General features: G+C 31.3%; 1 protein-coding gene across 1 annotated transcript in view; it reads right to left on the reverse strand.

The window, feature by feature from the left end:
• The window catches only part of LOC117178905, a 128026-nt gene extending 125813 nt beyond the window's left edge, over window positions 1-2213 (reverse strand). Inside the window, exon 1 of the mRNA XM_033370448.1 lies at window positions 1922-2213. The gene's annotated coding sequence lies outside the window, so the exon portion shown is untranslated. The remainder of the gene's footprint in view (window positions 1-1921) is intronic.
• Between the last annotated feature and the right edge of the window lie 13447 nt (window positions 2214-15660).

The following is a 15660-nucleotide window of genomic DNA, read 5'->3' on the forward strand; positions in this document are numbered from 1 at the left end:
ACGCCATTTTGAAAATACTAAAACGAAAAATCGATCTTTGAACCATGGATTCTCAAAGTTTAGACATTTATTCCACCCGTTAGTGAGATTCCAGGTTAATTAAAGACTCGAAAAGCTTTGGAAAATGGTTCACAAAAAAAAAATAGGCACGAAAAATCACGTTTTTTTTTGTTTAAACTGCATTTTGAGATAATAAATAAATTTTTTGAGGAATTTCATTGGCACCGTCGGAAAGAGAAGATCTTAAGCAATAAAAATATATGTGTCTCAATTTTTTCTAGTGTCGAATAGTCTTAGTTATTGGCCGTTGAAAATCAGTGTACCGGTAGTGGCGTTTTGGCCGTTTAAGGGTTAATACCGAAAAAAATCCCGCTATACGTACACAAATTTCGGTATACGTAGCCACGGCCTTTTAAAAAATAGTAATTTTACATGTTTATATGAATTTTTGTCTAAAAACATAAAAATAATAGAAATTTGTATTGAAAATATCCCAGTGGCTGTATTCACCCCTCCACATGCCTCCGTAAACATATGGGTATACTAGAGTGTTAATTCAACCAATTGGTTCAATTTAATGAATATTGATCTGGTTTCTTGTTTGTGACTTGTCGTAAAAAACTATATTTACTTGTTAGAAGACGCCTTTCGTTCACAGATGCCCTACATCATTAGTTCAAAGATTATTATCTGTTAAAAGCATATTAATTACATTTTAATTTTTTATTTTGTTTTAAAATTAAACATATTTAATTTCAAATTTTAGAATTCTCAATGGGAACCATAGATATATTTAAGTTTAAATCATCTGAAACATTTATAAACTCATTGAATGCAATTCTATTATACAATTAAATATAATGAAAGGGGATTTAATGGGATTCAACGGCAGTAAACATAAATGATTTGAATTAAATATAATTCAAGACAATTTTGTGTAATTCAAATGAATTAGAAGGAATCCTATTAAAATGAGCAGAATTCCAGGGATTTTAATTGAATCCAACGGAATTTAGGATTATTTGAGTTTAATATACATGTGCGAAATTCAATTGTATTTTACATATAAATAAATGTGAATACAATGAATTTCAATAAAATGCAATGGAATTCAGTAATTCATGTTAACATAATTCAATTCAATAGAATGGAATTCGACGGGATTACACTGAACTTAAATTTAAATTTGAACTTAAACTAAATGAATCTAACTGAATGAAAATTAGTTGAAAGGATTTTAATGTTACAAGTAAATTAGAAGGGGATCTCGAACGATCGAAAACCTCACATCTGAATCTATACTTGAATTCTCATTGAATTCATGTGAATTGTAATGAATTATAATAAAATCAACTTGTATTTAATTGAAATACGCGGAATTCAACAATTTTAACAAATAAATCAGAATTAATTTAATTCAAGTCGACTTCACCGATTGTGAATGAAAGACCATTCAAGTTGAACTGAGACAAATAAACAAAATTCTTGTATCTTGAACTAAAATCAATGAAACTCACCCGTACATATTTTATTTTTGTTAACGCTCAGGGCTCATTCATAAAATATGTGAGACAATCGGGTAGAGGGTGGAGAGGTCTATCAAAGTATGGTTCTCCATGTTAAAAACATTGGAGAACGTATCACTATGATGGGGTGGGATTGTTAAAACTGAAGTGAGTGTAGTATTTATATCAATTAAATTCAAGTAAATTCTACTGAATTAAAATACATTGAGGTAAATTCGAGTAAATTTCACATAACATAAATCAATATTATTCAATGCACCCTCACTTAATCCTCAATTCACAAAAACTCGTTCTTGTAATTTTAAGCTAAAAACAAGTAATGCACACTTTCTCAATTATTATTTTTTTAATTCATTTATTTTTGCAAAAAGTATATAAAAGAATAGTCCACTTACGAAACTGAAAGTCTCTTTTGAAAGTTCAATCACTCTTCGAAAATTATGAGTGACACTATTCTTAATTATGAGGAGGCACTATCTTAATAATTTGAGAATGGAATTGAAATGTTGAAATTAGAAGGGGATCACGTACCACAAAAATTCATGAAACGCGTACGCGCAGACACCGCGCGACATACTGTGGAATTACACCTGAACCGGAGGTGAAGGGGCAACGGAGACGATAAGCAGAATAGAGGTAGGTGGGGGTGGAAAGGGGATACTGGCTGCGCCCGATCGGCGAAGGACGTTTGCACTTTACAGTCCCGTTTAACCAATGACGCTCATTGTTAGCTGGGGCCCCATCGGGTCCTGATCCGGCCGGTTACGTGCTAAGGATATAGCACGTATTCTAGTACAGCCCCCCTCTCCCAACTCTCATTTCATGATTTCATGCGTACACCATGATTTCCTATTGTATCCCCTTCTTCGAATGCGTGCAATCACATTTGCGGGCGTGACGTCCTCCTGCATGTACCATACATTGGAATTTCATAAACAAATTTGCTTCCTGATAACTTTGTTCTTCTTCCAAGTAATTGCAGTCTTGATCGACAAAAAATAATCATAATGAAAGTTATTTGGTAAGAAACATATAATATTATAGATTTATGTTATATAAAGAGAGGGCATGTAGGGGCCGTCCATAAACTACGTCGTCAATTTTGGACTATGTTTACCTCCCAACCCCTCCCGAAAATTAATGTAGTCCAAAATTCTCAGAAAACAGGGGAAATACGGCGATTATTCACCAAAATAAGGAAATAGGAGGGGAATCCCTTGTGAAAAAGAAGTATTGGTAAGTATAGGATCGAGCAATTTTCTAGCGAAAAAGTATTAGATACTTTATTTTCGTAGGGGATATAAATTATTTTAAATAAAAGTAATGTAAATGACCTATTGAATTCAATATGAAATACCTTAAATTCATAAAAAAAGAATTTCTACCAAAAGAGATGAATTTTCAACCCAAAAAGACGAATTTTCAATATACATATAACACTGTAAGAAAAATTTGTGGTAAATTTCCCATACATTGTCGTGTACGTTTTACGGCCGTTAGAATAGGTGGTAGTTTACTGTATTTACCCTCTATTGGTCTCGGCTATTAAGGGCATGTGATACTTACAGTTTCCCCGGTTTTTTTTTCACAAAAATGAAAATGTTTAAAAACTGAATTCAAAGATGCTATAAAATATCATAACGGAAGACCCCGGACTTTTTTTTCCACGGATCGGAATTTCCCCATAAAAGTATGGATATTTTCCCATACTGAGGTATGGGAAAAATTCCATACACATATCGGAATTTTCCCATACAAGTATGGATATTTTCCCATACTGAAGTGTGGGACAATTTCCATACAAGGATCGGAATTTACCCATAAAAGTATGGAATTTTTCCCATACTAAGGTATGGGAAAATTTCCATACACGGATCGTAATTTTGCCATACAAGTATGGAACTTATCCCATACTGTGGTATGGAAAAATATCCGATCCGTGTATGGAATTTTTCCCATACACATATCGGATTTTACCCATAAAAGTATGGAAGATTTCCCATACTGAGGTATGGGAAAGTTTCCATACACGGATCGGAATTTTCCCATACAAGTATGGAAATTATCCCCTACTGTGGTATGGGAAAAATTCCATACACGGATAGGAATTTTCCCATACAAGTATGGACCTTATCTCATACTGTGGTATGGGAAAAATTTCATACACGGATCGGATTTTTTCGGTACACATATCGGAATTTACCCATAAAAGTATGGAATTTTTCCCATACTGAGGTATGGGAAAGTATCCATATACGGATCGGAATTTTCCCATACAAGTATGGAAATTATCCCATACTGTGGTATGGGAAAACTTCCATACACGGATCGGATTTTTTTTCCATACACATATCGGAATTTACCCATAAAAGTATGGAAATTTTCCCATACTGAAGTATGGGAATTTACCCATACTGAGGTATGGGAAAATTTCCATACACAGATCGGAGTTTTTCCATATAAGGATGGAAATTTTCCTATATCTCAGTATGGGAAAATTTCCATACATGCATCGGAATTATCCCACACAAAGATGGAAATTTTCCCAAACTGAGGTATGGGAAAATTTCTTCCCACAACCTTAATTTTTAAAACGGGTAAATTCATTTTTAACAAAACAGTTGCATCAGTAGTTGAATTTTCAACATACAAAGATTTCAACCATGGTCGAATTTTCAAACAAAAAATATTAAAATTCAACAAAAAGGAGGAATTTATTTAGAAGACAGAAGAATCTTCAACCCGGATTTTTACAACCAAGAAAAATGACTTTTCTACCAAAACATGAATTTTCAAGCAGTTGAATTATTTAGCACAAAAAAATGTTAAAACAAAAAATTATAATTTTTAACCATGTTAAAATGTTAACCATGTTTCTCTACGAGAAAAATTAATTTTCAACAAGTAAGAATATTTTACTAACCAGAAAGATGAATTTTCAACAAAATATATGAATTTTTAACAATTATATATATTATTATATTATATTATATATATTATATATGTTAATATAACAATTTTTAACACGAAAATATTTGTTATTCAACTAGAAGATATGAATTCTCAACCAAACGTGTTTTGACATTAGTATTTCAACCCAAAAATATTTTGATTTGATATAAAAAACAGTTTAATTCGTCTAAAACCGAATTTCAAAAAAATCGTTGAAACATGAACTGGAACAGATTAATTTACAACCACGCAGTTGAATTTTTAATCAAAAATAATTATATTTCAATTCAGAATACGGATAAACTAGAATCTGTACAAAAGAGATTCTTGAGGTCAATTGCGTTCAGGTTAAGAATTCATAAGGAAACAGGCTATTTAGAAACCATATCTGAATTATTACATCTAGACTCGCTCGAACATAGAAAGTTTCAGAATGGATAAACTTTTTTGTACAAGCTCTTAAATTCTTATTTAAAATGTCCTTCCTTAGTACACCAAATTGATTTTGATATTCCTTCGAGGGGGTAAAGGAAGTCAGATCCTGGCTTGTTCGAAATTCCATTCCGTAGAACAGAATATGGCTCACATGCACCTCTACTCGAAATCTGTTTTAATTATAATAAGATAAACAATCTATCCTACGATTTAGATATTTTCAATCATCATGTTACTAAGCTCAAACTGCTACTCTTATTCACTAGTATATAATAATTACAATTTTTTTCTATTTTTAATTTTCTTTGGAAAATACTGAATATTAAGTATACTCTCTATTATAACTATGTATTAAGGCTTTATCCGTCAATAAACTAAACTAAACTAATATTTAACTCAAACCATGATTTCATAAGCTAAAAGTTAATTTTCAAAAAATGCAAGTTAAATTTTTATAATATAAAGATTTGAAGAACCAGATCAGACCAATCTTCGACGGATAATGTATATAAATTGGAAAAGTAATTCGTTTCGTCTCACGGTCACATAAAAATTTAATCAAACAGACCCAACGTTTAACTCATAATTATTTCTAGAAAAATTCCTTACGTTTCGACAACTACTACGTGCCTTTTTCAAAAGTAACCTAAATATAGTTATAATTACTTAGTAATATATTACAAGAATGGGAAAAATAGTATTTTCACAAGACAATATGAATTTTACCTTAGTTAATTGAATTAAATCAAAAATTTTTGAAAAACGAAAGATCATTTCAAAACAATCATAAGATTGCAATACAGAAACTCAAGTAGAAATGTAAAATTCAAGTTAATTATGTAAGTCAATGATAAAAACAATGATAAAAAAATGCACATTATAAGAAATCTAAAAATTGAAGAGACTACAAGTACGTAAAAATGGACAAGAAATTGATGCAAAATGGATTGAATCGGAAAATCTAGAAATTGAAATTGAATCTGAAGATTGTTTTATTCAAACTGTAACATTTGATGAACCTTCGATACCAATGATAAATTCTATAGATAATTGGCTAATCAACCCTTTTTCTGCCGATGAAAACTAAAATATTCTAATTTTTTAAATTATAAAACCATTATTTAAACAAATAAATATGCAAAATAAATAAAAATAATGTACAATAAATAAATAATGGATGTATTATTTATATAAATATCATACAAATATTTTTATCCACTTCGATTAAAAAAAGCGTACGTAAAAAGGGAGGAGGGGGTCTTGCAAAACTTACGATCTCTTACGGGGAGGGGGTAAAAATTAGAGGAAATGCTCTTACGTAATTTGTAAAGGTCCCCTGAACCATGCGTGCAGAGCGCAATGAGAATGTGCTTATAGAAACTGGTTTTAAAATACTTGAAATATATTTAGAAAATTGTAAGGAGAACCAACTGTGAAAACAATCAGTGCTCAAGTTAAATTTGGTTTGTGGAGCTTTGGGAGGGCATAAGCTTTTGCTAGAACACTATACTATTTCGAGTTTTTGAACGGTATGCACATTGATCATTAATTAACTTTTTTCCCACATCTAATAGCTGTATCATTACATTTATTTTCATCTGTTATAACTAGTTGATTTCATATGTTTTGTATCCAGAATATCATTCATAAAAATATTTTAAATTTTGTTGTTATAGTCATCTCTATTAGCTTCAACAATTAGATTGCTCTTATCGGCTTTTACTACACTGTAAAAAAAATCTATTGAATTTTACATCTCTGGTGGATGTAAATAAAAGGACCCTCGTGTATCGGAGTAACTTTACGGATCTGTTGGGATATTCCAATTCGGCCGATAATTTTACACGCGAAAATGTAAAATTCATTATGTGAAAGAATAAATTAAAATAAAATTTATCAGGGCGACAGGTTTCGAACACTCGAAGCTTAAACTTCGTAGAATTTCATGGAGATTGAAGAAACACAAGCCGGACACGTTACCACTTACCTAAAACACATAAGATACTATGGGTATTTTTTTGATCTTTAAATATTCGGAAACAAATATATGAAATATGCGTTTGGAATAGCCGCATTTTTTCCGTTCCAATAGCAGAAAATGTAAAAGGCAAAATATGCATAGCTTGAATTCGGTCTATTTTTGTGTGAAAGCTGTCAAAAAAGTTGAACATAGCTGTCAATTTCCTCACATTAAGAATAAAATGCTCCAAAATTGAAGGATGAAGGCATCGATAAACAACGAACACGAGAGATGCTTTCGTATTCACTTATTATATGTTCAATTATTCTAAATTTTAAATTAATTATAAATAAAAAATTTTACAGTTTCCTCCGGGGTAAAATTAAAAATCTTTGGTAAAATTAAAAATCTCGACTTAATTTTGAATCACAGGAAAGTGATTTTACCGACGTTTGGTATTTGTACACACTGTGACTGAATTTTCCCTTCTGAATGTAAAGTTCGTACGAGGGGATATGTAATTTTATGTTTATCGAGTGTGTAATATTACACTGCTGTTCGAAGGTCTTTGTTCTTCCGTTTTCTGAAGTTTTCTGAAAACTTTACCTATCTTGGACGTTCATTGAATATTGTCTTCACGTAACTTTTATGTAATCATTAGTTGTCATTTTCTGTTTGTTCTTCCTAAACATTATAAAGTTCTTTGTATTTATAATAATGTAGTTTTTACGTAATCGGAGTCTCTTCAATTTGAAGAGACTTCTTAGAATGGACATGTTTTTATCACTAACTGACAAAGTTGACTGGAATGTTGTATTTTTACTTGTTTTTTTGTTTTACAATCTTATGGCTGTTTTTGAATGATCTTTCATTCTTCAAAAATGTTTGATTTAATTCAACTGCGACGATGCTACAATAATTTATTACATTATTTTGTGAAGTTACCATTTATACTATTCTTATGTTACATTACTAAATAATTGTAACTATATTTAGGTTACTTTTGAGAAAGGCAGTTGAAAAAGTTGGTTACAGTGCCCTTATCCATACGATTACAGGGCAGCCAATGAACGTCTATTGATAAGAAAAACTTGCCGGCTCGCGGTAGAGGTGGCGGCTCCCCTTCAGCCTTAGAATAATTGGTCGTGTACATTTTACGGCCGTTAGAATAGGTGGTAGTTTACTGTATTTACCTTCTATTGTGATACTTACAGTTTCCCCGGTTTTTTTTCACAAAAATGAAAATGTTTAAAAACTGAATTCAAAGATGCTATAAAATATCATAACGGAAGACCCCGGACTTTTTTTGAGGAATAATAACAAAAAAAATGTATTGTGCTAAATAAAAATTTTATGCATATGCATTATTTTGAGGTTATGTCGTTTCTCATCTCTGCCTTTCCGATAATCTGGAAATTATTTATGAAATAAACTTTTTTGATTACCTGCAAACAAGGTTAGTTCCGGGAGATTAGTTACTATGTTTATTTGTAAGTCCAAAGTTTTCGGCCAAAAATATTGTGTAGTTTGGAAGTAACGCTCGAGTGAATTGTAACACACATAACCTCGAAATATACACGCACGTTGTTAGCAATATCAAAAAATTGTTGATGAAAATACACAAAAAAAAGTGTGTGGGGCCGTCCGTTAGCATGTTCGCTATCATTTCCCAGATTTTGAAGGCAAAATATTTCTTATCCTAGGCAAAAAGCCGGGGAATCTAACACTGAAAAAATCGATACTATTTCCTATTTTATTATTCTACTGGTAAAATCCACAATTGTCTAAGCATCACATGCTCTTAAGCATAGTTTTTAATAAATAAAAAAAAACAGGTCGATTAATCTTCAACCAAGAAAATAATGTTTAACAAAGTAGTTCATATTTCAATCCAGTAGTTAGATTTTCAAAAAAAAAACTTATAAAAAAATTAACAAAAGCATTATTGACAATATAATTAAATTTTCTAGCAGATATTACAATTTTTAACCATGTGAGATAAATTTCAAACAAAAAATATAATAGTAGATTTTTCCATTAAAAATAGTTGGATTTTTTATTGGGTTCTATTAATTCATTTCAAATTTAGCATCAGGAAACGTGCTAAATGTTATCTAAGTTTGTAATGTTACTTCCATTGTCTCTGATTCTATTCGTAATTTTTGGCGCGGCCCATTCCACCCTTTAAATTAGTAACGTAATTTATTGTCAGTCCTTTGCCAATCATATGACTGACAAGATTCAATGAGATTCCAGTTTTCAGTAGTATATAATATAATTATATACGTAATACAAATTATTTCTGTAGAATTCAATCTAATTGAACAAAATTAAATTACATTTAAAAGCATTAAATGGGATTTAACTACATCCAGTGGAATTCAAATGCGTTTAGTGAAATTATATGGAATTCAACGAAGCAGAATTAAAAAATTCTAAAGAAATTCAGTAGGGTTTATTATTGTATTTAATTTACTTACATGGAATTCTACTGAAATAAAATGAATTGAAATAAATATGAAACTCTATTGTAATTACATTCATGTTAAATAAACTGAATTAAATTGAATTCATCGGAATCAAACGGAATGCAATGAAGTTCGATACAGTTCAACCGAATTCAATCAATTCAACAGAATTAAACACAATTCAGAGAAATTGAATTTTAGGACATTTTTTTTAATTCAACGGAATTCAACTGAAATAAAATTAATTTCAATGAATATAAAGTTGAATTTTAAGTGCTTTCATATTCAATTAACTGAACTAACTGGTTGGTAAACATCCTGGATTGAAGAAGTAATATTATTACATAAACTTCTGGATTTTTATGAAAGTTCGTACCAGAGGTTTTATTGGATCGTTGAACACATTTGAGATATAAATGACAAAATTAGACATGTTTTATCAAAAATTTGCCGAGATCTCGAAACTGTTCAAAGTATTATAAGCCTTTCTCAGAGCTCGAATCTGCACCAGACTCAAACCCATCGAGCTCAGTTCGTCTTGACTCGTTCGAACTTTTTTTGGTATTACAATAAATCTGCAAACAAAGTATCTTATTTATTTCGGCGTTCATTTCAATCAGCAGACTCCGTGAAATTAGTAAAAGAATGTTTAAATTAGAATTTAAAATACGTAATATCTAAAATGATTCAAGGAAATTTATCTCCCTAAAAACGTGTATAACCGAAATTTTTTTGTAATGTTACGCATGCCGTTACTATATGTAATAACTTATTGGATACAAAATTCAAAGACGTAATTATAAATTCGTGAAAACATTTTTGATACGTTAATTAGTCGGACACAGGAAGTTTTTGGGATGTTCCAATTATGTCTTTCGATATTTGTACCGACTGAGATTTCAAGTAACGTAATACTTTCAAGCCCTAAAAATCAATTCCAAAATATTTAATCTTGAAATAAAGACGTAAATATCTCTCTTCTTATGAAGCCCATAATCGCATGTAGCTTGAAATGAACATATTGAGGCTAAGATGACGCATAACGCGTGTCATTGGATGACTATAAATTGTGGAACATGTATGCTATAAAAGGTTGACTTCGCTATCTTGTTACACAAAAAATATAGAATATTCAGGATCAGAACGAGATAAAATTTATAATATTCAGGATCAAAACGAGATAAAATTTATAATATTCATCCCTTTCAAAAAAAAATGAAATTGTGAAAATAGAGCCAAGGAATACTTGTTTATGTATGTGCAAGAACCGTTCGATAAAACCGTTATTAATGGAATGGAAATAATAATAGTGCCAAAGAAGATATTCATTATATTTGTCCGTCTCCTCAATCACAGGAAATAGTGAAAGAAATAATTAGGGTTTACAGAACGAAATGGAAATCTAGAATAAAGATGGAAAAAAACTGGAAAAATAGAAAGTGAGGCGAATAAATTGAACAGCTAAAAAATAGTAATATAGCAATTAACCCTATTTTCTTTCTGGCACTTTATACCTGTTCAATATGATTTTTTTTCATATGTCTACAAAACGATACAAAAAATCCCTTTAATCAATTTCAAAAGTCGACTTTTGGCACCGTCGTAGAATTTACAAGGATGAGTGTACAACAGGGCGTATCGAAAAAAAAGTTGTTTGCGCGAAGTTCTAATAGCGAATGAAAACTTTCTTTTGAAAATCAAAAACACTCCCCTAAATTAAGTTTCATAAAAAAATTCTTTCTGTCTGCGCACAGTAGATATAGCTAAAAATCTAAAAAACGCAGCACTTCTTCAAATTTGAACAGAAAAACATTTTGCTCCCTTTGAACTATTTTGACTGATAATTCGAATCTCAAAAAAAAAATTGGCCGTTCAAATTTGAAGTACTTCGTTTTTTGAGTTTTTGACTCAAACAAAAGTAAGCATTGCTAATAGAACTATGAGCAAACAACTTTTTTTTCGATACGCCCTAGTGTACAATGAGTCTGTTCAAGCTTAAGGAAGCTAACAAAAGATACAAAGAATTGTTGATAAGGTACACTATATAAACTACTATAAATTAGATGAAAACTGAAGGAATGTATATTAACTTGTGGGAAATTTACGGTAACTTTCTGTTACAGATTGGACATTTTTCGAGTAGGAAATAATAACCAGATAAATCCCGCAGACCGCATACCAGACCTGTTGGGCTTTTCTTTCCGGACTTCGTCCGCGTTCTATCTGGTCCTATCCGGTATGTTGATAATGTTACAGGAACAAGAGCCAACTGGTTAGAAAACGCCCAAGATTGTGATTGGATTTGCATAATTCGTACCACGAGTTTCAAATGAATGATTATTCTATGGCCCAGAAACAATTTTTCGCCTGAGAAGCAGACCCGTTGAATTCCCTAGAGTGTGAAATTAGATCGCTTAAGAACGCTGAATATTGCGGTTGGACGCAATATATGAATTTGAATAAATCAAATGTAAGACACAATTATTCAGTAAACTGCTTCAAATAGCTAGAAATGGGTCACTGAATCAAATAAGTAAGGGTTTTCATCATAATGATATAATCAAATCAAAATTACATTTTTGTTGAAAAGAAGAAGAAAATGATCTGGAATAAATACAAATTATTATTAGATCCGCACCTGGCACGTGATTCAATGGTGTTTGAAGTTTGCTTTCACTTTCATAGCAACCTCACCTCGTCCCATGAACCAGGCGCCCCTTACCACAGGCCTTGCAGGTCTATAGACCACTTACTAGTCGCTTAAAGATGAGACCAACTCTTGCACGTTATTTCATTATTACGTATATGACCAAAGCTTTACTTCGCCAACAGGGCTTGGCAACTTCTATTTTTTCATTAACGACTTATGCTGCCAGGTGTGGCGTCAAGAGTAGAAATGGATAGGATCCATTTTTACACCCACACGATCTATGTATTGCAAATTCGATTAAAACACTATCATGACGAATATTTTTAATCCACACATTAGGCATTACCCATAGAGAGTAATCCTCTCCGATTCCACCTAAAATTATTTTTATTAGATCATCCATGGATAAAAATGGGGCGATAAATAAATGAGTACCATTCACACATTTAAGGTAAGGTTTATACCTTTCAACTAAAGAGTTAATAGAGGAACAGTATTTTTGATTATACAACTCCATTTTTCTGTCTCCAGGTCGTTGAGCTTCTTAAATAAGCAAAACAGGATTGGTGACTTGGCAATCATTCTGGTTATTTAAATCGAAATTTTTGTATATATTTTTGTGAGAAATAAAAATTATGAGTAAATAAATCAACAAATCGATATACATTCAGGTATAAATAAAAGGATTATGGAAAAGAACTATCATTTCTAGATCGCTAGCGGCTAGATGTCGACCTTTTTTCTCTTTCTTGTTGGCAATCGCATAACACAGCGATTATGTCGACAGAGACAATCCAATGTGCATGAATCGATTTTATAGCGTTTGGATGAAAATAAAAGTACTGTCTTTTCTTTGCAAATCGTTTCAAATGCAGACGTGACTGCACAGTCTGGAAAGTAGGAGGACGAAAATTCATTTCAGAATTCCGAGAATTGAAGGAAGTTTATGGTGAAGACTTGTGATGAGGTGAAAAGTAAATCCACTAGAGGATGCGAGTGACTGAAGGATTGTAAGGATTGGAAGCATTTCAACGTTGAGGGCTTTCGGCCTGTTATTGACGCTACGAACACATTGACCCGGACATGAATTATTCATGACATTCAAAAGCTGGTCCTCGTTTGTCTCAATGTCTGTCTAGCATTTACTGACTCACTTTATAGCGACATTTCTTTAGCAGCTGGAGAAACTCCCGCGACAAAAGCGAGTTTGGAATGAGTCCAAGTTTTTGAAAGGCGACATCAATGTTAATGATAGTACATTTCCAGAAGGAGAATGAGACGTTTAAAGTGGTTGAAGAAAAACAATTTCATTAAGAATGAGTAATCTGAGAAGCAGGGATTGATCATTGATATTCTGACTGATTGCGACAAGACACTGTTAGGAGACTAAAAATACACAATTCAAGGGATTTTTACTGTGATTTTAAGTTAACTTGAGACTTCAGCATTTTCTGGGAATTCGAAAATTGTACAGAATTTCAACAGATTTTGCTCATTTCTTCACTGTCCAAAATGATCTCAAAGCAGGGAAAATATGGTGATTTTTAACGAAAACCAGACAAATTATCAGTTTAAAAAATTAATTTTCATTAAAAAAAGATATCCTACTGGAAGAAATATATATATATATATATATATATATATAATTTTTTGTGTTTCAAGCTAAAAATTTGAATGCTTTAGAAAATCGTTGAGTTTGAGACCCGCAAAGATGAATTTTCAACATAACAAGTTTATTTTCAACCAAAGCCGATTTTTTTTCAAACGAAATAGCAAAAATTTCAACAAAATACTTAAATTTGCAACCAAATCTTTGAATTGTTAAACAAAAGAAATTAATTCGGAACTAAAAATATAGTGGTAAACTTTTCAACTAAAAAAGAAGTCTAAGAGTAACACTATTTAAAAAAATCTCAAGCCAAAATTACGAATTTTTTAGAATAAACCTAACTTTTCTGCCCCAAAAGATGACTTTTTAATCCATAAGGAGGAATGTTCAACAAAACTATTGAATTTTCGACCAGAAAAGACGAATTTCTAACAAAATGGCTGAATTTTCAATAAATTAATAATATTTTTAACAAATTAATTGAAATTTTAACAAAATAGTTTATGTTTAAACCTACTTAGATAAATTTTTAACCAAATGGTCGAATTTAAGAAAAACAAAATAAACTTCAACCAAACACCAAAAAATTGGCCACTTTTCCAGCCAAAAGTTTAATCTTTTAGAAGACAGTTGAATTTTCATCAAAAAATCTCATTTGCAACCAAGAAATAGGACTTTTCTACAAATGATAAATAATTTGCAATCCTAAAGAACGAATTTTCTATCCAAAACAGTGGAATTTTTAACAAAAAAAGATTACTTTATAACAAAACAGTTGAATTTTCAACCAAATACTAGAATTTTTAACCAAAAAGAATTAACTTTCAAGCCAAAAATAGTTGGATTTTCTTCTTGGATTCTACTATATTCAGTTCGCAATTAGATAAAAAACGTAAAAAAAAAAGGGCAAAGGGTAATTTACTTTGAAAGCCGGGGATCAACGAGAAATTATATTTTGCAAAAATGGACTTGCGCGGCCCCTAAATAAGTATTTTTTGATTCTGAAAAAATGCAGGGATCATTTTGACACGAACATAAAAAATTTTTCTTTCTGTAAAAAAATCCGGCCAAGCCCTTGGAGGTCGAGACTTTCAAGAGAGATATTTACGAGGGTTGACACTAGGGTGGGGCCCAAAAATCCATAGAAAAAAATTTTTTATGCTAAAGGGCAACGACGCATCCCCCCCCCCCCCTTGATTCCAAATCAGAAAAAAGAAATTCCCAATTTATTATTTTTTATTTTAAACACTTGCCCGTTTTGAGTTTTTGGATTAATTCTTTAGGGATTAGGAAAATGTTATCGGAAAGTATATTGCGTTGTTAAGAATTATCTTTAAAAAATTGCATTTATCAGACATATTGGTTTGACATCCCTAACAGAACTCTTGAGTCCTTGAAAACTATCCTTAAAATTAAAAATGTCAATTCTACATGAACTCGACCTTTTGAGCACTTTATCCTCGTTTTTTTTTTTTAATATAAATTATTTCTAGTGGTCTAGTGGATTATTTACCAGTATTAATGAATTCATTTTTAATTATTTAAACGAATTCCGTTTGTTTATACAATTCTTGCTTCCAAAAATTCGTCGAACTGGCAGTTTATTGTCGTTAAGTGAAATAAATTTACTTGAAAATATTTTCCAATTTCTTAATCAACCAAAGCTCGATAATGTATTTACCTCGCGTTACGCGCTCAATCTTTGCATATTCCCAACACTTGTGCCCATAATCTTTAAAACTAAAGCTCAAGGCATCAACACACACGGAGAAACCTTTTGCTGCAATATTTGCTAAAAATCAGAATACCTCGAGTAGTAACTAGTAACTATGTGCCAAACTACAAAATTCATTGGAATAAAACTTTAAAATTTTACATTTATTTCAAAAAAGATTTGAAGTATTTACAAAGCACTGTAGTAAACCAACAAGCAATGTATTATTATACGAGGGTAGTTTAATAAGTCCTTAGAATGACCAACAGATGGCGCGCTAATCGCTCCAAATCATCTGTTTTCAGTCAGCACCACTCCCGACTAGATATATGGTGCAGTCACAGTC

This window comes from Belonocnema kinseyi, chromosome 1 (assembly GCF_010883055.1).
Source record: "Belonocnema kinseyi isolate 2016_QV_RU_SX_M_011 chromosome 1, B_treatae_v1, whole genome shotgun sequence".
Classification (NCBI taxonomy): domain Eukaryota; kingdom Metazoa; phylum Arthropoda; class Insecta; order Hymenoptera; family Cynipidae; genus Belonocnema; species Belonocnema kinseyi.